This window comes from Myripristis murdjan, chromosome 15, assembly GCF_902150065.1.
Source record: "Myripristis murdjan chromosome 15, fMyrMur1.1, whole genome shotgun sequence".
Classification (NCBI taxonomy): Eukaryota; Metazoa; Chordata; class Actinopteri; order Holocentriformes; family Holocentridae; genus Myripristis; species Myripristis murdjan.
In genome coordinates this window covers 7,434,961-7,460,009 of record NC_043994.1, presented here as the reverse complement: position 1 = coordinate 7,460,009, position 25,049 = coordinate 7,434,961, and the positions used below count along the sequence as shown (strand labels likewise).

General features: G+C 39.7%; 1 long non-coding RNA gene across 2 annotated transcripts in view; it reads left to right on the top strand.

The window, feature by feature from the left end:
- Window positions 1–20,942, top strand: part of LOC115372221 (uncharacterized) — an 84,416-nt gene extending 63,474 nt beyond the window's left edge. For both annotated transcript variants that reach the window (XR_003929433.1, XR_003929434.1), the window contains exon 4: window positions 17,161–20,942. This is a non-coding gene — a long non-coding RNA (uncharacterized LOC115372221). The remainder of the gene's footprint in view (window positions 1–17,160) is intronic.
- The last annotated feature ends 4,107 nt before the right edge of the window (window positions 20,943–25,049 follow it).

Genomic DNA, 25,049 nt, shown 5'->3' with positions numbered 1-25,049 from the left:
CAAAATATTGTGCATATTAGTATCATATTGCCACTTACCCAGTGATTTGCACCCTCGAGTACCACAATACTTACAGCAAAGTTTTATCACACATTTCACCTTAATCGAAGAAAAAAAAAAAAAAAGCTCCTGCATATTGCAATTGGTCATATTGTGATTTTAGTAATATTTTGATTAATCGTCCAACCCTACCATATAGGCCTAATACAGGCCACTATGTACATGACCCACTATGTACATGTGCTTGTTCAACCATGCCACTGGGCTCATGGACGAGTGAGGCTTTGGAGGAGGCAGTTGTTCAGTTGTTTCCTGAGGTCAAGGCGGCTCACTAGTTTCAGTTCTTTCTTTTGGCTGTACTGCTTGAACAGGATTAAAGCATTGATGGCGGAAATGATAGAAAAAAATCTTGTACCATCTGCATCTTGTGCCTGACTGTGTAGTTACTAACATGGAGATTAGACAAGTTATGACCTCCCATGCATTTACTGTATTCCTTGACGGGAGCTGGTAGGGAAATGTACCTGTTTCCCATGTTCCACCACTCATCTTCTGCGTTGTTATCAGTCTAACCATCAAAGGCCTTGTGAATCATGGTCCCCTAGCTGTGGACAAAGAGCTTGTGCCCCGTCAGTGATGGTTTGAGCCGCAAGTAGTTCTTCAGGCCATTTTGTTGCTTTTGTGGGGACCATAAGTTCATCCGCTGACAAATTCTGTCTTGGATGGTCTTCTTGTCCATCTTTGCATCCTTGCCAGGATCACTGATGTGTGGGCACTGGCTGATTGTTTGAAATCTGTTTCTGGACATGACACTGCAGACAAATAGCCTTGCAAACACACTGGCTCTGGCCCCAATAGTCCTCAGCCTGTGGAACATGTGCAACTCCATGACAAATAAGGAGGTCTATATACTTTTGCAATCCCTCAGCACCTAAAGGCCACTTTTTTCCACTGAAAGTTTTCATGCTGCATTTTTATTTGTGTTCCTGCAGATTTTGTCCACACTGTCTATTGGAAAAAATAGCTGAAACATCTGCATAACACTGTATGTGAAAACTGAAAACAGCTGTGAGCCTGGGGTTCTACAGGGTGTAAACCTGAAAGTAGCCGGTCCCACATCTTGTTCTACCTCACTCCTCCATTGTCCTCAGGCTCACTGGATGGCTGTGGTGTTGTCAGGCCCATGAACTGTTGCTTGGAGTTTGTGGCACAATGTGGAGCTAATGGACTACAAGCTGCAGCTGAACATGAAGGGGTGGGTGCAGAATCCTCATTTGATTCCTCTGCCAACACTACGACCGGCAATTTCTTGGCTTTCCGATGAGGGACTCACTCTTCTTCCTCGTCCTGCTTGGAGGTGTCCACATGTTTTCCATTTGAGCTGGGGGAGGGGGAAAAAAGTGTCACAAGCGACCTAAAAAAATGTGCAAAATGCTTTAGGACTAAGGATGATGCTACATTGGAGCTGAGCATTGGAGCTATCGGTGCTAATTTCCAATTGGCCCCTGGGATTTAACAGCATGCAAAAAGCGCTGATGGGCTCTTCTGACCCGCAGGCAGGTGCCTGAACTGTGTGAGGGGGCTGTGACTGAAAATGCCAGAGGAGCTTTTACATTTGGTCTGAGGTAGCAATTTTTAACTAGTGTTAGTTTTTCACCTATTGTTTTTATGTTGAAGAAATCTGAATTTTTACTCTATTTCTCTCTTGTTGGTGGAGTTGTGGCTTGCTGCTGCAACTTGTTTTCTGATATATTTTAGCCCTGTCCCAAAAGCATATGTGGAGTTCTGGAGAGGCCATGGAGAGGCTTTTTTTTTTTTTTTTTTTTTTTTTTTTTTTATTTCATGCGCATGCTGGGTTAGATTGCACCCTCATCTAAAGAAAGAGTGCCCATGATTTAATGGATCAGCTGACAGCAGCCATCTGTGTAGTAATGGATAGAGGTTCTTTGATTAAGGTCGACTTTGATGCATTATGGCACATGTTAACATCTGCCTCTCACGGCATTAGAATGAGCAAGATTTTACCAGCATCAATATGCTGATTTGTATCAAGTCACTGAGTTCAATGTAAACCAACTACAAGGCAGATTGTGTGACTATAGATGGATGAACACAGAGATTAGAGGACTGTATCCCAGTTTTTAATGTATTATGAATTGTTATTCTTCTTTAAATTCATTTCAAACAAAATCCTCCAGGGACAGCAACCTTTCACACGCTGCACAATCCCGACATCAAAATAACACACCTGGCTGCATCTTTCACCAATGCTTTGTTTCTAGGATATTGCAAAAAATGTGAATTTTGACCTTTGGATGACCTTGACCATTGAAAATGAGAACTTCATGAAAACAAAAAATTGACCAAAATATCTGTTGAGGGTTTTTTTTGTTTGTTTTTGGATAGCTGTTTTTCTCATTCGAAGTTGATTGGCAGCAGAAAACATCTAGGTGTTAGCAGATGCTGCATCATTTCTGGATTGTAAAGAACCAATGCGGCACATTCAATTTCTGTTCAACTAATTGCCAAACAGTGCACTATGAAGATAAGTACAGTGTATAATGTTTATTATTACAATATAGTCTGCTTTTAGGACACAGTTTTAGTCTACATGTTGCAACATTTGGTGGGGACTGACTGAGCTTGTGAGCTCATCTGGTGTGATTCATGGAAGAAGCTAGAAGCATGAGGGTCAGAGAAGACTGTCTTTCTATATGCATTCTCCAGATTATTTTTTAAATTTTCTTGCAGTGTGTTCCAGCCCTAAACGGTGTGGATCTGGTCTGCAGAACGGCAGAGATAACAGGGTGTCAGACCCAGTGGTAGAGGGAAAGCTTCTACCACTGAAGCCCTACTGATGTGGATGGAGTTTGCACAAAAACACGTGAAAAGAAAGACAAATTACAAAATATTAAAGCTATTCATTATGTATACACGTTACATTCTTACCACGATGACAATAGTGAAAACAACTTGCACAGTTCGGATGGCGGGCAGTTTTCCTTTTGTCCTGTGATCTTCCAGGATCCTCTGACCATGCACAGGAAAAACAGAGTGTAAAGCATGGTTACTAGTAGGACTGAATGATATCATTATCTATATATGAATATACCAAATTTAGGGTTAAGGTTAGCATATGACAGTGATCGATCTATTCTGATCAAAAAAATTATATTGTTAAGTAAATGCATTTTCAACATGCAGTTGATATTATTATACTGTTTTTTGAGGAATCCTTAATTTTCACTACTGCTACACTTAAAATTTCAAATAAGTATGAGCCTGCAGTCATATTATATATCGTACCACTATCAAGATATCTGGCGTAAGTATCAGGGTATGAAATTTTGCCCATACATGCCCTTGTTAATAGCTAGACACAGTAAGAAACCAGTGAATGCAGTGCGAGGCGGACTGAGCAGCTGATAAGTCCAGCATACAGCTGAGCAGAGAGGCAGCGGCGTGCTGCGGCTGAGCCGGCCTGCCGCCTCCAGCAGGGACACCAGCTAGATCCTGCGCTGCTGTTTTCTCAACTTTATTCAGCTCGCTGTTAAATGACGCCCATATTTTACCATATGAAGGCCTCGGGGCTAAATCAACATGTGCTGAACGCCAAGTAGACAGTAAAAATAAAAGCATTTACTGTGCTTGCCCCGTCTCTCGGTTTCTTTCGCACGAGTTTGACAGCAGACTCACCTGTTTGTTCCAACCCTTTTCTTGACTGAAGTTGCGCAGTTACGTTGACTGTCCAGACATGGCTGAGTTGTTGGGACAGAGACTGACCTGTCCGTGTCTTGGACCGGGTCTAGCCGGGACACAACATTTGCTCGTCGCTATCCGCCGCGGACCCACACTCTTCCTCACACTCTTCCTCACTGTCTTCCTCACCGTCATCGTCGTCGGCGGGTGCGCGAGCTGCTTCTTCACCGGATGCGAGACTATCACCGAGCCGCTCGCCTGGTGCAAACCTGGCGTTAGCTGCGCGCCTCCACGTAAACAGTTTCGACATGTTTGTGTTTTTCTCGAGAAACACCCCCTCGCCTGTAGCGCCTGCTGCGGTGCACAGCAACGCCGTCTTCCTCGTTCTTCTCTGGGTGAGTTGTGAACCCGCATACCGCCACCTGCTGTCCCGGAGTGCGGGACGGAGGGTGGGAAGCTGGGAAGAGGGGATTTCTTGAGTTCTTGTTGCACCAGGGTTTCCTCGAAACACTGACATAAATAAAAACTAGACCGCAGGATAAACGGATAAACGTGATATTGTGCCCTGACAAAATTAACTAAAATAAACAAAAATATCCAGAAAATGTGTTTAGTTTTAGTGTTTGTCAGTGTGGTCAGCTCGGTAACTTTGTCCAGCATGAAGAGGCTTGGTGCTGATGTTTACTGAGACCTGACTGGGAGGCAGCTGCCTTCGCAAGGTGACCGGTTTGGACTGGATTACCTGGTCTGAACTTTTTATTTTTATTTCTTGCCCTTAACAAACGCCTGTATCATAATAATAATAAAAAAAAAAAAAAAAAAAAAAAACGAGAGAGAAAAAAACTAATACTGAAACTAATAAAAACCGAAAACTGACCATTTTCAAATAAAAAAAAACCTAAAACTTTATTTATAGGCTATAGCATCTCTCTTGTGATGACAGGCAGCACTAAGTGCTTTACAAGAGAAACAATAGAAAACATTATAATTATTAAAAACAGGACACGGGGAGCAAAATGTACAAAGGAAAGTAAAATGCAAAAGGAAAATAAAAATGATGAGGCAATAAAAACCTACAAAGATTAAAAAGAAAAAAAGTATGATAGTAGAACTAAAATAAGCCAATTGTGATACAATCAGTCCTAAGATATAAATGTATAAAACAAGTATAAATGGTATAAAATAAGTATAGGAAATGTGGAAGATAAAAAAAGAAAATATGAATGATGATAATACAGTTTTTGCCAAATAGGCTATAGTTTAGAGTACAGGTTGTGTAGCTGTCTGACTGGTATATCACTGAAAATACTGTATAATCATGTCAGACTCTGCACTTATGACCACAGTGATCACTTTATGTATGTATGTATGTATGTGTTTATTTATTTATTTATTGGACTAGCTTTTCTTTGGAGGTAGATTATTGTTAATTCATCATAGTGCAGATACATCAGCACATTAAGATATCATCAAGATACATACGTGCTCTAAATCTGAGGACAAGAACAAGCTATCTCCGCTCTGTAGCTTCTCAGTAAGAAAAAACATGACCGGACAGAGAAAGAGCCCAGACACACAGTTAAACGTGCACACAGACACACACAGACACGTATAGTGAGGCATGAGCCTCTGGCGTTGACTCGCCGTTGTGATTTTGCCCGCAGCCTGAAGCCGTGGCACCTATTGATCATCTAGGCTGTGATGGATGAATGGACTCCACTTTAGCTAATTAATCTGGGCTGCTGCTGTTGCACTCACTGTCACTCGTCCTGAATGGGAGTGTCAGCTAAGTCAAATGTAAAGTGCAGAGGAGAAAGGAAGAGAGGAAAAGACCGAAGAGGAGAGAGGATTAAGGATGGGACGGGAGACATTTGTTGATCCTGGAGACTGGGTGGCTGCAGTGAGAACAGACATAGGCCTGGATAAGTAGCAGGTCCCCCACACTCTCTGAACAGGGCTCTGTGTTGTCAAAGACCATTTTTAAAGGGAAAATTCACTCATTTAGTTCTGTAGGACAGTAGTGGTGCTACCTTCCTCTCATTGTTACTGAGTGCTGGATACTGGCTGAACACATGTAGGCACGTTGGAGGACAAAAATCACAACTGAAACTGAGTACTGAAAAATTAGCCAACAAGTAATGGCAAGTAAAATTTTTCAAAATGGGCAAACTATCCCTTTAAGGTATTTCTATATTATTAGAAAGCACATGGGTAAAGATGGGACATGTAACATTTTGATACAGCAGAATGCCATATTAATATTAATTGTGTGATACAATTAATTGCTGTATACCATGATTTTCACATCAGTGCCATTGAGTAGGGTCGGGTTTGGTCACGTCGTTATTTTAATGAAAATGGTGTAAAACAAAGGAAAATGATGGAGTTTACGTGATGACACTGAAGGCAACATGTAGGCTATTTCAGGCAGTAAATGTAACCTAGTGATGGAGGACGAGCTAAATCTCAGGCCTGGGTCCGGTTCAGACAAATACAGTATATGCAGCCCGATCAGCACTCTAACATGGAGTGCTTCTCAGAATTAATACCACAGGGACGACGATTTTTAAACATGTTGGGAGTGATTACATACATACAAATATCTTTAAATGACTGTGGAAAGGTTTTTATTGCTTTGTAGGAAATGTGTGTAATATTTTAAATCTGACAGCAAGAATACATTCTGACATTTTCAGAGTAGCAGTGCTGAAAACAACATACGTCGGTGAAATAACACTATAAGAATCATAGACACAGTGTGACACCTCAATCACAGCACAGCCCTGCTTCTTGGACTAACAGACTTTGTGAGAGATTTTGTCTCTCAGTGGGAAATATGTTTTCACTAAATGAGTAGGCCAGGAAGCAGCATCATATTTAACAAGATAGCAGAGATTACCCTGCTATCTTGACAAGACTTTACCAGAGTAAAAGTTCTCCTGTTAACCAGGCGAATCACTTAAAGTCAGTGTAGGGCAGAGACTCCAACAGTGTCTTATTTCAAGGCCATTATGTAGAAATATTAGCATCAAGATGAATTTTTAATGTAATGCTTCCATCTGTTGGTATGCTGCTTAGACATAAGTGGAAATGGCAGGGGTGTAGTCATTATTTCAAAAGTGAGGGGGCTAGAATGGTCAGGACTTACTTTTATGTATGTATGTATGGATGGATGTATTTAGAGGGGACAGGCTGCAGAAGTGCCCACCACGCCCCTGGGAAATGGCCTCAATTGACTCTCTAGATGAAATCTTACTATTATGATTGGACCATCATTGACTTTATTTTCACACCTTTGGTAAAATCAGGAATCAGAAAACCTATGTCCACAAAATTACACCTTCACAAAAGCTATAAATGACAGTCAAAGTGCACCAATAGACAAAAATATCCCATCATTTGATCAAATGACGGGGCGTCTGCTTTGTTGTCAGGCCAGCCAGCCTTCTGAAAAGCAGCCAGACAGTGTTCAGTGTCTATTCCAGCAGCCAAGCCATCTCTGTTTTATTGTAGGTAGAGCATCATGGGGTCTTGTTCTGGACAGTTCTCTATGTGGTGGAGCAGCAGTCTCCAAACAGCAGTGTACTCTGTGATAATAGTGCTGAATTTCAACATTAGTGTGCAGTAGTGCTCGAGGTATCAGGGGCTGATGGGATGATGATTAATGTAGTCGACTGCATCTCCACTGGGTCCCCTGCTGGAAGTTAGTCCTGGCCTACACTGACACTGATTTGTGTCTCACATTTGCTTTAGCCGAGTGTTCTCTTGTGTGTTAATTCATGATAATCCAGGTTCCGGTAACACGCTTACTATTTCAGAGTGACTGGCTTCATTAATCCAGCTCAGAACAGGTGCTGTGAAGCCATGTGATGAATGAATGAAGGGGTGAACTTCTCACTCCTCTCCTCCTGAGTTCTTCTCTCAGCCTGCTGCTATTTCTCCATCTCGGCCCCCTTTTCTGCTCTCTTGTTCAGTCTAATTTGAAGTTATCACTAATTATAGAAATTTTAAAAGCTTTATTTTATATTATGCAGCATGTGCTTGTCATTGAGTTCTATGTAATCAAAGGTTATTCTTCTATATGTTTTGCTATGCTTGCTAAGCTTTCGAGGTTAGTTTTTCCCAGCATGCTATTTTTGTGCATTGTTATTTCCTTGTGTTTTATTTATTACATACTGTATTGCACCATTTTGTTTTGTGATTGACTTTTTTGATGGAGGCAGGCTCGTCCCATCCAAGACATGAAGACAGAGGGCAATTAGCTTGTATGTATTTAATGTGCCACAGCCCACATAAATAGAGCTGACTGGGGGGATGACTAAGCAGCTGGCAGACACAGGGGACATTTTGTTTACAGTGATCCAGTGTTATAATGACTGTAGCAAGGCACGCTGTCTTTGAAAACATTTGAAAAGCCATTTTGCATTTAGACACAGGAAGTTTTTTAGCTGGAGCTTGTAGTCATCTAACCATGGAGCCATCAGCCAAGTCAGTCCAAGCTAGCAATCCACTGACCGATTCAAATTATCAGTAATTACATGACAGGCCCTGGCAGAGCTCCCACCTGATACCAGTGCAACAGTGTCCTACTGAGAGAGCTGCTGCTGCTGCGATGGTATTTTTTACTCGTACAAGTAAAAGTTGTTGGAAAAATGCATTTAATCCTTCAAATAGATTGAAGCCTGAGCAAATTCACTTGATTTCTTTAAGAAAACATGGAAAAACAATTGCAAAAAAAAAAAAAAAATGCTAAAATTATTATTCAAAATTATTCAAAATTGGTAATAAATAAATAAATGAATGAGAAAAAATAAGAAAAAAGTATTATAAAATAAAATAAATAAAATAAAATAAAGTAAATTTGGTTCAGAGGGTAAAATAAGGCCTTTCAAAATAAGAGCTCACCCACAGGCTCCTGGGTTTCAAAGGGTTATGTAATAATTATTTAGTCACTTAGTTGCACAATAAAGTGCACAAAACTAGTAGAGCCGGACCAGCAGAGCCACTGCTGACCACTGCAAAAGGCTCAGCAACTGGACACTTTATTTCCAGGGCTTTCAGCACAGACATATATTAGTCAGAGTAAAATTGCTGACAGCAAAAAAGCATCTTTTTCACAGTAACACACATGTAATTAGTTGCTTCCACCCTTGTGCAGACATAGACACATGAAGGGTAAACAGACAAGTCTGATATGTGCCCCAGTATCTATTATACCATGATAATGTACCCAAAGGTGGCTCGTCTGGCCACTAAACCAAACTGACCCCTCACTCTGTGCAGGGCTAACCTCTGCAGACACATTTATTTCCCGATCAAACAGTATTTGATGGCTAATCACTAAACATTCTCGAGGAAAGTCCTTCACTGTGCTCAACTGTGACATGGCCGCTTGCCCAAGCACACACAAATATCAAACACAGAAACAGCAGACGTCCATTTTTCCTTCTTGAAAAACTTGCGCCAAAAGCCTCTGTTTCTCCAAGTTGTTTTGACAGCTGTGTGTGAGAGTGAACAGATCACAATTTGTGGAAAATCTCCCACCTCCTCTCCTGTGGTCCAGCGAGTGTATCTCGAAATTAATCTCTGCCAGTCAGCACCGAAACCCCCTCGAGCATGAAATTACCCCTTGTTGCAGAAAAAAAAAATTAAAGGAAAAAGAAAGTGCCTTTTGTCCTCCATGTTTGCAGTCCCAGTTCCATCTGCACCAAAGAAGAAGATGCAATCATGACATTCTTCACCTATACCAAAGAAAATAAAATTCAATTAAAAATTAAAATGAAAGGAAATCCGATCCAATTGCCCTCAAGTAGAGTCAGAGATGTAAAGTCTTGTGGACTGTCGAAGCTGCAAAAACACACGGTCTCACAGAGTAATAAGTGCATATATGCTGTAGACACTAGCTCATGTGCTGGTTGAGGTTTTATTTAACGGGGAAGTACTTTACACTTGTTCAACGGCTTGTTTCGATATCAACATCATTTATTGTTTGCTCTTAATATTGTTAAGTCAAAAACTCCCGGCAAAATCTTTTTATTTTAAAATGGCAGTATCAACACCAATATCCATCCCACTTTACACTTCAGGATGTTTAGTGTTGATCCGATGGTGAAAGAGATGAGTATTCTCTATATTTTCCTGCCTGCTTATCCCTGTTAAAATATTCAGCTTTCTCATAATTAGAAAAATGAGAATATCTAGGCTGTTGTACTTTTTTATTGAACAAAATACTGAAGCATCCCAAATGATAGTGTGATAGGAATTTTTATGCACTTTAAACTAGGGCAACATGTATTTTTGAAATAATGGCAATGGTTTGTGATATTAAAGGTCACTGAAATATGATAACACCACTGGAGAAACACATTTAGCACTGATGACATCATACAGCAAAATATATGAATCCTTAAAAGGGAGGTGAGGCTTCTTGTGGGTTTTCACAGATCTTGACTTGAAGGCTTTTTTTTTTTTCAACTGACTGAAAACTCACATTTTGCAGGTGCATTGCAAACAATCTCTTTAACTGTAACCTAAAATGAGTTGCTGTTTTCAAGCCATCAGAGGAACATAACACACACACGCACACACACACACAGGATTGTGTGGTTTCTTTGCGCTGTTGTAGGTGGTTTTCTGTTTATTTGATCACAAAGTGATGAGTGAATCAGTTTGAAATGTTGATTTGTTTTTGGCACTGTCATGCGTCACGTATTGCATGCTGTATTCAAATAGGCCTCGAAACACTGAGCGGACACTAGGCTCACTGTATGTGCTCTTCAGGCCTGACATGTTTTCTCTGCTTTAACCAACTGATTAGCAGATCGATAAGAGCATTTTCATACTTGGATTTGGCTGGTCATTTACATTCAGTTTTACATGTTCAGTACAATAATCAGAACAATAAAAAAACAACTCACATTCACCAGTAAATTTTATGTTTATTTATAGTTGTGTGTTTTTTGGGCCAACTGTAATAACCATGACCAGTTAAAACTTGACTATCCTCTGATTTTGACAAATTCAACAATACATTTATCCAAAAAGCATGTGAGGAAGTTTTAACAATGCATTAATTTAGAATGTATGATTGACATTATTTGTAACATACAGCAAGTTTGTTAAATCAACTAGCAATGTTCCAGTAACACTGTTGTCAGAGCAGGCTCACATTACACAAATGAGGCACATTTTATTTTATTTTATTTTTCAGTATCAAAAATTAGTTTATCAGATAAAGCCACATGATTGCACATTACATTACAGTTTATCAGGATCAAAGAAAAACAAAGGTTTATTCTAACGGGTGGCTATAGTTACTGTATACATTGGGGTTAAAGCTCACTCAACACATAACTTTATAAATCAAACCACAAAGTCAAAACAAAACATCAACATTACGCAGCTTTTCCACAACAGCGGTGCGTTTAACACAGTGGTTTTAGTAATGAAGTGGTTATTCAGGGAGAGAGGATTGTCGCAGCGATGACATATCCTCTCCAGAAGTCCCTTGACTTCACCCTTGATCTCCAGCCAATGCATACAGCCGGTGTAAAGTATCCCCAAAGCTGCTAAACGTTGATGTAAGCCTGCACTTCATCACAAGGGACAACAAGACAAAGGATCTAGTCATCAGTTAGCTGGTTATTCTCCTTTCACCTCAATAATGTATAGAATGATTTATCAAGTGGAGAAATCCTTCGTCTTGGCCCCTGATCTTCAGCCAATAGACAGAGGCGAGTGAAACCTGCTTAATGTGTACTTTATCACCTGGAGAAGACTAAGTATCTTATCATTAGTCAGGCTGGGTGACACACACACACTGACTGCCCATAGTAACAGTGAAGTGAATGGCAAATTAGAGTTTTATTTCTCAGAGTCAAAGCTCCTCCGGAGGCACAAATCATCTCATTAGTCAAGAAGTTGGTGGAGTTGGTGGAACGACTCATGTTCCACCCACTAGGTTGTAAATGTTTCAAAAACGCCAGTGGGTCTATTCTCAGAGAAATATGAAGCTATTTTTTTTTTTTTTTCCAGAGAGGTTTAGCAAATGCACAGTCCTGAAATAAACTTCTATCTAAGAGGAAATCTATTTTGCTATTTGGTGACATATCAATGAATGTAGGAAATAACTGTGAATTGATGTTGCTTAATTGTATTTCAGTGTATAATTGAAATAATCACATGACATCATCGTGACTTAATGGTGAGCAACAGGAATTTTTGATACACCCTGCATTAATTCATGCATCTAAATATCACAAGTCAGGTATAAAACATTACTTAAGCATATGATTTGTGCCCTTATTGTAAAATACTACCCAAAATGTAAATTTAAAAAATAAATGGCAATTCCATCCACACATGGCCATGGCATGCATGATCTTGAAAAATGCAAATTTTAGCTTGACTGTAGACTTGGAAAGTCACCTAGGCTAACTAGCTAACCTAGATAATTTAGGATAGATAGATTGCAGTAAGTGACAAGAGTGCTAGTGTTAATAATAGACATTTTCACTGCGGCCATTTTGACAATAAATAGCAGGGTAAACACAGGGATTTCTGGTGACATTAAGATTCTGTTCCATTTAAGAGCAACACAGTTTTTCCAGTGAGCCAACATAAACAACAGCAGGATCTGGGCTCTGTTAGACCTGAATGGAGCAGAACTTTATGTCATCAGTTATGTCACCTTTTGCCGTTTTTAGCTGGGCTTTGGTGTAACCAGTGTTGCCATAGGAAGCAGATATTGGCTGATCTAATAGTTGCCTGCTAACATCACATGCTAATTTGCATATACATCTATTTGCTGCAGTGGAAGGAGGGGCCACCAGGTGTTTGATAAGTGCTGCGACTTTTGATTAGTAACAAATGTAAGATCTGTGTAGTGACAATATTTGTAACAGATTGATTACAAAATAGTTTGGGTGTCAACACAGTAATGTGTTTCCTAACGGTCTGAAAAAGCAGCTAGATTAGTCCTAAGTCACCTTTGACAAATGAGTGAAAAAGTCACCAGTGTTTACCTGTTTTAAGTTGGCTACAATAAGTTTAACATCTTTGCTTCTGGCCATTGAGGTCTGACTTGACTAATGGAGTTATTTCTGTCTCTGGAATATGTTTGTATGATAGAAATGCCAGTTTACTGCTGAATATAAATGTGTATGAATGGGCTACTGTCTAATATAATGTATGAAGTCCTGTTCTAACTGCATCACTATGGGTATTTATATGTATTTGCTGTCACAGGATAGGGTCTTAAAACCACAAAAGACACAGGCCTTTGAAAAAAAATAGATTTTTGCTTACAGGGTTGTTGTTTGCGTTATGATGATGACAGACCGGAGGCTGAAATTTACCCAACTGTCTATTTTCCATATTGCTGTGCACGCTTATTGAAGGTCCTGATTCTGTTTCTGAGCTGGTCAGTCTATTTTTCTTGATAAATTACAAACTTCAATTTATCACACTCCTGGCTGCCTCCTAACACTCAAGTCATTTAAAGCATTTTATCACTTTCTTTTCAATAAACGTAGCTTCTCCACCGTGTTGAAAGCAGTCCTGAGCTGGCTAACTGCTGATCCACTTTATCAGGCAGGGAATATAAAGCACCCAGTCATCTATCAGACTGGTTAATCTGTTCCTGTCCCCTCAATAAATTATTCATAGTGGTTATACATCACTTTCCTCAGGCCTAAGGAAAAAGAGCAGTGTAGTGAATGGACAGCCTTGTTGGTCCCCTTTTCTTAATTGTCACGCATCACGACAGTCATATATGTTTTCCTTTTTTGGGAGGTTGATCGTGGTTATGGATGGAATACTGTAACTGCAGTTTTGGTTAGAGCCACTGTTTATTTTTCTTTTGAATGGTTAAAACTATTGGATACTTTATATCTGTAAAAAAAAAAAAAAAAAAAAAAAAAATCAATAGTGTCATTTAAAAAATACACAACTTTTCTTAAGTTTCTGAAAAATATGCATGTTGCTGATATACTGTTTTTGATGGCAATAACTAATATATAGTACCTTTCCTGGCTTGAACTGGGGATTTAAACATTTTTTCAGAGTGATATGTGACTCCTAAAACTGAGTGGTACTCTACTTAAAAAGGCCAACCATCTAATTAATCTCCTCTGCTCTTAACAGAATGATAAACAGCGTCACAGAGGACAGGACATTTTAAACCGTCAGCCTTGCGGTCGGTGTAATGGTTACGGTGTGAGGTTAGAAATGGAAGATTGTAATTTATCTTGTTGGACTTTTTAGAAGCTCTTTAATCACAACGTACACCTACGCTGCTTTGAGATGGATAAAAAAATTTGTCTTCGGGTAGGAAGCCTCTTGGGTGTGTGTTCAAATGACGGGAGAAATTTATCTTGGTAGAGCCTGTTTTGTGCTTGTGTGTGTGTGTGTGTGTGTGTGGGATGTGTATTTCAAGTGACCCTGTTTCTATGCACGGCAGGAGAGTAATGCTGCTATTTTGCCCTTTTGGTGATTTTAATTGTATACCATAGGATAGATTTGTGTGTGTGTCTGCACTGTATTTATGCATGTAAACCATTCCCCTAGCTCCACAGTGACAGACTGCCACAATTATTATTCTCTTTCCTTTATCCAGCTGTCTGCTTTGGGACAACACATACTATAATTATGCTACTTTTTTCCAAACAAAATATCTTAGCACATATTGACACCTATATTTACTATGAGCCGACAAGTTATGCTGCAAACAAGCACAGATGTTTGTTGTCTCGACATACATGGATTTTAAAAATGCGGCAGTAAAAGCAATCTGCATGTGATTTTCAATATTCATTGTCTTTTTAAGATTATTTTATTGAGAGCTGTTTCTAATATTCTTCTAATATTCCTTTCTAATAATAGGCAGGACAAAAACACCTCTCAATATAATGTAGTCCAGAACAAGACCTCTGCAAACTACAACCTCAATAATAAACACAGAGTTAAACTGACACATTCTCCACAATGTCAACACAAACTCAACATGATGAACTTTATTAAAAGGTAGTGTTCATGGCAGAGCTGCTGACCTGGACTGCATGAGATTGTACAGGTGGAGCTGAGAAAGTGGACACCAAGTGTATATCATAATAGCTTTATTATTTCATCCTCAGCAGTTTGACTTGTGCTTGCTCACATGGCACCGCATCCTGTCAGCTCTTCCAGAAAACAGCATCTGCTAAATGCCTGAAGTCTAAATTTCTATAAGAGGCATTTTGCCTCATCTTTTCCAACAGTTCATAAATCTCTGGAAAGCAAGTGTTGTTGTCTATTTTGCGCTAAAAACCAGAGGGCTGTTTTCTTGCAAATAGGACATAGCTTCAAAGTAAAGACGCTCCCCGACTGTGCTTTAATCTGTTCAGTCATGCGTGACCCTGTCCCCAGTCTAAACAAAGTCCGCTTGAATCGAAGTGAACTGACTTTGCATTAGCTTTTAAAATAAAGAAAGAATATTACTGTAAATAATGTTTTTTATTCTTAAACCGTGGTTTCAGGATTCAAAATGACCTGGGGGTATTTTTCTGGTAGGTCCACTTATAATTATAATAATAAATACTAACAGTAAGCTTTGTTTACACAGCACTTTTCAAAGCATATGTGCCTCATGGTCAAGCAAATAAAAAAAGAAAATACATTTGAAAATAGAAAAAAGAATTAGATGGAACATGGAAAGGCTCATTTTACAGGCTAAAAACTGGAGTAAATATTGAAGTAAATATTGCAGTACATAAGATATTGTACAATACAGTATCTTATATGCTATGTGCCTTTTCTTCATTTTCAGTTAGGGTGAGCAGATTATTAAACAGAATGAGGAAAAACAAGCCACTCTTCTCATAGAAATAAGGTTCATGTATGTATTTGAGCATGGCATTACAGAGTAAAAGCTGCACTGTGTGCATTGCAGAGTGTGCTGGGTTTGCTTTTCTGCACTGCTCCAGATGTCACACCTTGTTTCATTTTTATTCTATTTTTAATTTATCTATTTTATTTTTGACTTTGATTTTTGCTTGTGCTCTCTGTTGTATGTTTGAACCATTTACGGTAAAAGGCGTGGCCCTTGTGACAAGTGGCTGCTCACATGCAGCGTGGACAGATCCAGGGTGGCATGTTTCTCTCAAGAGGAACAAGCTATTGTGATGAAATAATATGAGAAATGCAGAAACATAATCACAGCAATTTCAGGGAAAATAAACCGTTTCTGCTGAAGTGTCTGCAGTGTGGGAAAAATTCTGTTTCTCTTTCTCTGTAAATATAGTCTATGATACATGATGTAGGGTGTGCTATGCAATATACAATATATAACCTGATGATTTTTGATCATTAAAAAAAAAAAACAATAAAAAAAAAACAACTTTTACTTCGTTGCCATTCTGGCTCTTTGTGTCTTTGTCATCCAGCTGCCATCTGTGACCAGCATGTTGATGGAAATAAAATTGAAAGAAGAAAAAAAAAAGCTCTGCTTTAATGAAAAAGAGCGGGAAGATCCCCTCTGGAATGTGACTTAGTGTGTATTCTTAGCCGAAATCATAGCCTGACATTTCCTTTGTTTTCTTTGACGGGGCACTGTAGTGCGTCTGCTCTGTAAGCAGTCATGTCAACACGTAGTTAAGGCTAATCCGCTCGGCACGACACACACTTAAATGCCTTTTTTTGAAGTCAGTAAATTTGCAAGGATATTTTGACCACGCATTGCATTACATTACATTATCATTTAGCAGACGCTGTTGCTCAAAGTGACTTCCACTATGTGCATTTTGTCAGCAGACATCCAACCGGCCCTATATGACAGTCCTCATCAACTAGGCCTTTCACTGAATAAGTAGCATTGGCAGATTTAAAAAAAAAAATGTTAATAGGGCAGGAGAGTCTTGCATGTATTATTATTATTTTTTTTTTTTTTCAGACCACACATGGTGATATAATGTTGTGTATATGGCCTTGGAACAGGGGCTCTGTCTATCTATCTATCTATCTATCTATCTGTCTGTCTGTCTGTCTGTCTGTCTGTCTGTCTACCTATCTATCTATCTATCTATCTATCTATCTATCTATCTATCTGTCTATTTCATGAAATTATTAAATCAATACCCATCAAGAAAATAACCATAATACCATATTATGTAGACTGGTAAACTTTTTTTTTGTATAGTTTGTATAGTTTGTCGAGTGTCTTTAGGCTTTTTTTTTTTTTTTTTTTGGCATGTATTTCCTTCTGTGCTAATGTGCACAGAGCAAATTTCTATTCATGGACAATAAAAGCCTCTATTCTATTCTGTTCTATTCTGCTCTGTGCACTCGCAGTCTGTGCTTATAATGCACCCCCATCATGCTTTATGAGTAAAGCATTACCGTATGTGTTCCTGCGTCATGTTTACCTTCCACATTTGTCGTGTTTATTTCCTTCAGCCTAACAGTGCTTTTCTCTCTTGTTTGTTCCAGCAGAGAAAATGCTGAGTCAGTCCAGAGCGTGACATCATCATCATGAGACGGGGAGGCTGGTGAGTGCTGACCACAGGCGGTGACAGAAGAGCTGGTTGCAGTGTGCTGGTGGTTGGCACACAGCGGTGCCATGGAGTCAGCTGGGGTAACATTTTGCTTTCATGTTGAAAGGAAGAACAAATTCGGTCGGTGTGAAGCTGCAATGTAAGATCCTGTTCTAGCAGAATGGGATTTTATTGTTCATGTCAGCTACAGACCACCATAAGGAGCCTGTTGCCTTGGTTACAGTTCCACTCAGTCGCAGACAGAGCTCCATAAAGTCACAGATGCCTTAATGCCCCTCTAAAGCTTAATTGTAAACTCCTAGACACTGATCTGTGGCGTGTTACCTGCTTTCTGACTGCTCCAACTCTGCATTCACATGCTTTTCTGACTGTTTGACAGCATCGCAGTCACATGCTGTTTTGTTGGGAAATCAAACCCAAAAGACAAACAAGAAACAATCATGGATGCCCCGCAGCTGAGCATGCTTATTTAACAAATTTCATATGTTAGTTACAGTGGTTTGTCCTGCTAACTACAATGTGTAATATGTTCTAAAGCTGCATGTCTGCTTCTTCTCCCTACAATTCACTGACTGCAAAGTGACTGAAAAATTTCCTCAACTTTGTGACCTCATCATCTGATATTTGGCATCCATGTGAAATTTCTAAGCAGGGAATTCATTATTTACAATATGTATATTTCAAGAAAAGTCCACTGAAGAGGACATGAAAGGGTATGAAGGATCAGTTGTTCCCTTGTCATGCAGCCCTGATGAAGGTCCATCAGCTCCACTGTCTTAAACGAGCTGCTGAATTTGTTCTTCCTCTGTGTGTGTGTCTGTTTCATGCACGTTGTTTGGAGTGTGAGGCAGGGACAGTTTGGGCTCTCTTGGTCTAATGTTGCACAAACCCCATGTAAAAGGACATGCCAGTTTACAGAGCTAAGTGAATCGAGTTTTATTCTGGTGACAGGAATCATGTATCTGTACAGCTTTTGATGAATGTAGGAATGGTTGTTACATGGTCATGGAGTTTTGGGAGAATAAAATGCAGTTGAAGTAGTTGATGATCGCTTCATTTGACTGGGATTTCAGCTCTCCCTAGTTGACCAGCTGCCCTCCTCTCTTCTATGGAGAATAACATTAGCAAACAAAGCTCATAGCATAGAGGCACTGATCTGATTATGCAACACTCTCAGTTATTTTCTCAATTAATCAGCTAGTTGTTTGGTCTGTAAAATGTATGAAACTGGTGAAAAATGCTGATCACAATTTCTGACCGTCCAAGTTAATATCCTCCCCAACCAACCGGCTGTAACCCAAAATTATTCGCATTTGAGATGCTGGAATCAGAGAAATTGCAAATTTTCTTCTTAAAACATGAAAACTAGACCAGTGAACACGCTGTAAAATCTGATTAAAACTAAAGTGGAACTGAAAAAAAAAGTAAAAACAAAATAAAGGAAAGGAAAGGAAGGGGAGAAACTAACCAAAAAACAAAAACCTTGATAAGGACCAAATCTAGATGTGATGCATTAAAGTGGCTTTAATAAAGACAGAGACAAACAACTGATTTCCAGTGCAGGGCTCTTCAAAGATATTTCAAGATTTACAGTTCAAATTTTTACAGTAATACACTTATTTCATTTTATTAAATAGATAATATTACTTTTACCCCTCTGTGATGAAGTTTCATAACACCCAAATACAGCAGAGGAATGAAGTGTCCCCCTTCTGTCAGAATATGAGTGCTGGAGACCGCAGCACTGTGGTACACAGTGTTAACACAAAGTGTTAACACACACTACTAACACACACGTGTGTGTGTGTGTGTGTGGGTGTGTGTGTGTGTGTATGGGTTGAGTGAGTTTCATGACCCTCAGGCCCTCGTCACCTGTCACAACCACGGCCACAACCCCATCGCAGGACAAGCCCTCTTTATTCCTGAAAGATTTACTTCTTCAAAACAGTTTTTTCCCCCTACAGTGACAGCGATGTGCAGTTTGTCCTGAGATGAACCGACTCTCTATTTTATGATCTCGTTCTGCTTCATAGTCAGAGCTGCCGGCTCCAACTACAGTTGCTTTTCTTAAACACTGAAGATGCTTTTCTCCCTCAAGAAAAGCCTCTTTGAGCCTCAAAGTGAAGGCACAGATCTGAGAGATAAAGATGTTCTGTGTCGAGGAGGGAAACTTGTTTTAAAAGGCCCTGCCTGGAGGCTCTATTTACCGCTCCTCCACAGAGAGCCAGACAGGCAAAGTGAGCGTGAGAGAGAAAACACTCAATACTGAGGAGAGCAGAGGGCCAACAGGGGATGCTGCTGAAAAAAAAAAAAAACACACCAACACGCTCTCACAAAATTTTCTGAGAGTGAACTCTGACATGCAGATAACACACTGAAGACATGAATAATGTAAAGAGTACAGTCCCCAACCCTGGAAATACTATGTCACCAACAGCATGAATTGGACAGGGTTATCTAACAGTTATTGTTCGAGCAAGTTCAACAACTTTGGTTAATAAGGTTAATAAGGATTCAGTCATGGTTTAATAAAAGCCTTTGCTCCAAATAGAAAAGCTGTCATAAGATGGGAATAGGCCTCAGAAGACATGTTGTCATTTGTCTCTGATCTGTTAGCATTTTCAGGATTTCTGGATGAAAAAAGAAGTTGTCTGTGGGAGAAATTAATGAAATCCCTCAGAATATGAGAAAAGAAAAAAAATCGAATACATTTTTATAACTTTTATACAACTAAGTGGTTAGCCTTCCATGTTAACATGTCGCACACAGAGGAGTCGTAGTGATTCTCTCCCTCTAAAACTGTTTTTTGATTAAAGAGAAACACACACAGCAGCTGCTAACCAGACACTTTTTTATGGCTCAGCGGCGAGAGAGAACGAATCTGGTTGTACGTTTTTTAAGCTTTTAGCTTTTTGCTTGCAAATGAAGGATTTGGGTTGGACAGCGGCAGCACAATTCAAAGGATCCAGTCTCATTTAAGAGAGACAATGACAGCTGCAGATTAAAAGGACAGGTTTTAAATGGGACTTTAAATCATACACTGTGACAGGGATGACGACATGAACACCCTGTGGATTTTCTCCACAGTTACACTACGCTGAAGTTAAAAATATCCATCAATCTGCACCCCAAACTCCATACCATTACTTTGTACTGCTCTGTTTCAGCATCAAAGTACTCCCTGTTTCCATCACCGAGTGCTGTCCTGGTGGGAAAAAATGCATTTCCATTATGTTTGTGTACCGAGCTTGTATATTTGCATGGTAAGACGTTGCACTTATTTCCTGAAATTCTGTGAGACCCAGGTGACAAGGAGAGAGAGGAAAACAGAGAGAGGGAGCCACGGTAAGATGCTGAGCAAAAAACAAGGAAGAAAAAAAGAGACACGAGTGTGTGAAGTAGGAAGAGAACGCCAAAGAACAAAGAGGGAAGAGTGTGTGTGAAAAAAGAGAGAGAGGCAAGGCGAGTGAGGGAGAGAGAGAGCAAGAAAGAGAGAGAGAGAGAGGAGGGGAGCTATATTTGTCTGCCTATAAAGCCCAGCAGGCTTCTTGTTTTGGATTCCTGGCCTGTTGACGAGAGTTTAGCAGAAGTGAATCTTGGTTGTGTGTGAATTCCCCTGTAACTCTCTAATGATGCCGACATGCCAATAAAACATCTCTCACCGAGGAAGTTGTCTGATTGGACGTCTGTTCTTCTTCTTCTTGCTCCTGTTGCATTTGAAAACAACAGGTAGTTTGAGTTCTCATAATACACACTTACAAATACACTGCTGTAACACCACATCATCTACATACCATTATACATGCCACATGAAGATTGTACATTAGACATGTTTTATTTCCATTAAAAGGGAAGTACATCATTTTACTTTAAATCTGAATGCTTCTTTTTCATATACATTATTAGAAATAAAGGAATAGTATTAATACTGAAGGTTAGGTGGGTTCATCAGATTTATTTTGGCCTTTTATTAAAATCTTCTGATGCCTCTTGGTCCACCCTAACATCTCTGGAGCCAGTCATAGCTTTGTTTTCTATTAGATATGAAATATCTACCTTGTTAAAAATAAATAAATAAATAAATAAACCAAATGATACTCTCTGAAGGACAGTGAGCATCCTTGATTAACAGTATAACTTGATGACAAACTTCACATAATGTTGTTCTTTGCCACAATGGATACATAATATTTTGGAGATTCATTCCTCTATCTCTGTTTTGGTGCTAAAACTTTCATGTCTATGAACTGAATCGTGATGAAAATTCTTCTTGTAAATTTGGTTGGTTATTTGATATTTTTCCACCAACATGGAAAATACTACTGTACTTTATGGTGAGTCTTGTGTCACATGGTATTACATGAGAAATATGGTAATTACATGACAAAGCTTCAATGTTTAAAGTAAAAAAAAAATATCATTAAGAGGTTGTCCTGATTTTCCGATATGAGTTCAGTGATTTTCTTTTATTTAAATGTGTATTTCTCCAGGGAAGGTTTAGCAGACCACACATGCTGTTGTCTATTTCTTATGCATTTTGCTCTATGGTGATACGTAATTTTTTTTATAAGCTTTGTATGCTATTTATTTACTTACAATGCTTGCTTGGAAACTTCTGAAAGTTGTGGTGAGACAACAGGATGGCTGCTTAAAGGTCAGGGAGATCAGCAGCTGGGAGGAAATGACCCTGACCTCAGAGGGACGAAGGTCACTGAGGTCACTGGCATCTCTAGTTCATGCAATATCCAAAGCAAGGCGAAACAAATATAAAGCTATTTTTGGTGTGTTACATTTGAGCTAAAGTTTAAATTGTGCTGTACCTGCATTCAAATCTAAATCTTTAATTTTAAGCCCTCATAAAGTAAATGTGATATTAAACCCATGATAAACTCAGGCATCAGATATGGCCTGTTTTTTTTTTTAAAACCCCGGTACAGTAGAGGCGTCCAAATGGGCTGTGCGTCTCTTCCTGATGGCCCACTGTGTGATAAGAATATGATGTGTCGCAATGTGTTGTCGTCAGCTTGAGTCTCAAAGCAAGAGACTAAACCTTAACTCTTGAAAAACCTGAAAATGTTATCCAGGGTTAAGCAGATGGGTTGTGCAGATATACAGGGTTCCCCAACGGGTGAATGATGTGAAAGGAAGACAAGGTTTATCATGGACCAAGACCCAATCAGCCACACACTCACAGCTCATGACCTTTCAGAAAGGTCAGGTAAGGTCAATAATATATACAGACACACACAAGTCACCAATGAGGTGAATTACAGCCAGCAGGAGTAGAGTTCTATATATAATGATATGCAATATCACTATATGAGACAGGATTGGTCATTGATTTCAGAAATATCTGTTTTTCTCCAAGTTATTTTATATTTTATAGGTTTCTGGACAGAGAGAGCTATGTTATCTATATTTATTGTACAATTCATTAATATGATATTGATTGTCTGTTGCAACGGTTCTCAACCAGAGATCTGGGGACTCCCAGGGATCCCTTAGGGGGTTCTACAGGGTTTCCTGAAAAATAATTTCACTATCATTTCACTGACTAGAAGGTAGTCCAATGAAAGAATGTATAAGAATGACTATTCTGCTCATAGGTTTCACACTTTTCACTGTTAATCTGCCAGTCTACAGTATAGACAGTCAAATACAGGTCTGTGCCCTATATGGAGGCCCTTACACTAAAAAGGCTGAGAACCACTGGTCTATTGGAAGCCCAGCTAAATTAATTCAGATGAGACATTTTGTCTGCACAAGCATGCATGACTATGTTTGTAGATCGTTCAGATTATGAGTAGTCTCAGTAGTCTTAGTAGTGGTTGTTTTGGTAACAGTATTCATAAAGGTGGTAGAATACAGTGGTAGCCTAGGTTTCAGTGAAACATTTTCATGCTGTTTCATAGGCTTTTCTTCCCTGATAAACATAGAATTCTAAGTGAAATACTAGATGAGACTGAGTCAGATTTAAAGGCTTTGGTTGCTGGAACACAGGCTTTGCTATCAGTGACTTCAATCTATAAGAGCAACTGGCATCAGCTCTCAAAAACTCATATCAGTCTCTTCACCATGGCAATGAAAGGGAGGGTGGGCACTATCTACAGAAACGATCTGACTGTGTGCTGAAAGGTCAAAGGTAATGATTGGAGTTTCGGTTTATGAAGTGCTCATAGTCATTTTGAGATTTGATGCTGTTTTGAGGTGCTAGCCAAAGGTTAAGTGGGCAACAAACAAGAGGGAAAACCATTTTTGACATTTTGATTAGGTTAGGTAAGGTCACACAAACACACATGCACATTTGTTTGCTTGGTTGCGGGTACACATGTACACAAACAGATAAGAGGCAAACCCACACTCAATATCGAAACACACACAAAAAAAATACACACATCATACACTTGCATATCTGACTCTCTCCCTCTCCCTCTCTCTCTTGCTCAAACACACACACTCACGTACACATACACACAGAGCAGGGGGAGCGTCAGTAGACAGTTATCAGTGTATTCCAGGCAACAGTCTATAAATGGGTTATCTCTAGTTTGACTGTGTGGAGAGAGGCACCATGCCAGGACACCTGGGACACGAGAGAGAGACGATGCATGTGTGTGCGTGATGTAAACCACGTTGTCTCGGCTGTCAGCAGTCTCTGCTGGCAATAGGGGTCCAGATGGTTACAGGCACCGTCCCATAACTGGAAGGTCACGGGATTTATCTGTGCAACGTACAGCCAAAGTAACAATGCCTGTCACTATCTTTGAAGGTGCTGAGTCAGAGTCATCCCAGACGCCTCAGCTTGGACTCATTTCCTGTGTTTGTATCCTGTGGCTCTACACTGCTGCCCCTGGCCGTGGCAGACCAGCAGCAGGTCCACAGTCTACTGATTCCCATGGAGGAAGATGTGCCTCAGTTTCTTATCATCGGTGCCAATGAGAATAAACTATCCAGTATCTTTGAGTGAACCCTCCCGATGCTCCACAGTTGACCTCTGATTTGTGAAACTTAGACATGTGTGACACAAAGAGGAATATGCAAAGAAATAATTTTTTAGCGCTGTATAACATACCGATCAAAAGTATGTGTGGACAACATGTAGGCCTACACAGGGCTTTAAGGTGATGTAACTTAGCCTCTGGCAGCCATGTTGCAGGTCTTCAGCTCTCAGTCAACTGTAGCTGTGAACAGCTGTACACCTTGGCCATCTGAACAAAACTGAATAGACATGATTAATATCTCTGTTAATTAACTGAGAATTGATCATTTCACCACTGATCTGTTTAGTATGATGTTTAGATATGAGCTTGTTAGCTAGTTAAGGGAGCATATCTATGTTACCAGAGTCCTATGTTCCCAAGGTGCTATGTTTGCTAGTTCAATATTCTGTTAGCACACATTAACCCTGACCCTAACAGTGAATACAGAGCTGGGGAACATCTTTTTCAGGTTCCAAATGCTATATAGAGGTGGGGAACATAGGACTGTGGGTACATAGGACCTTGGAAACACAGGATCCTGGGGACACTGGACCTTGAGAATATAGGACATTTGGGAACATAGGGCCCCGGGAATGCAGGGCCTCAGGAACATAGAACCCTTTGTCATATTCCCATTATGTACCATATAAGTCTGGAGAACATAGTACCTGGGTACATTGGAAATTCTGCCGTAGTTAACCATAAGCTAGTAGCTGTCTGTTCAGCTAACACCGCCTGCTGTTGGCACATCTGATATGTGCACTAGCTAATATATAGTGTCTAGTAGAAGGTAGACAACATCTCTGTTTTTCCTAGTTTGATTGTTGTGTATTAGCTATTATTT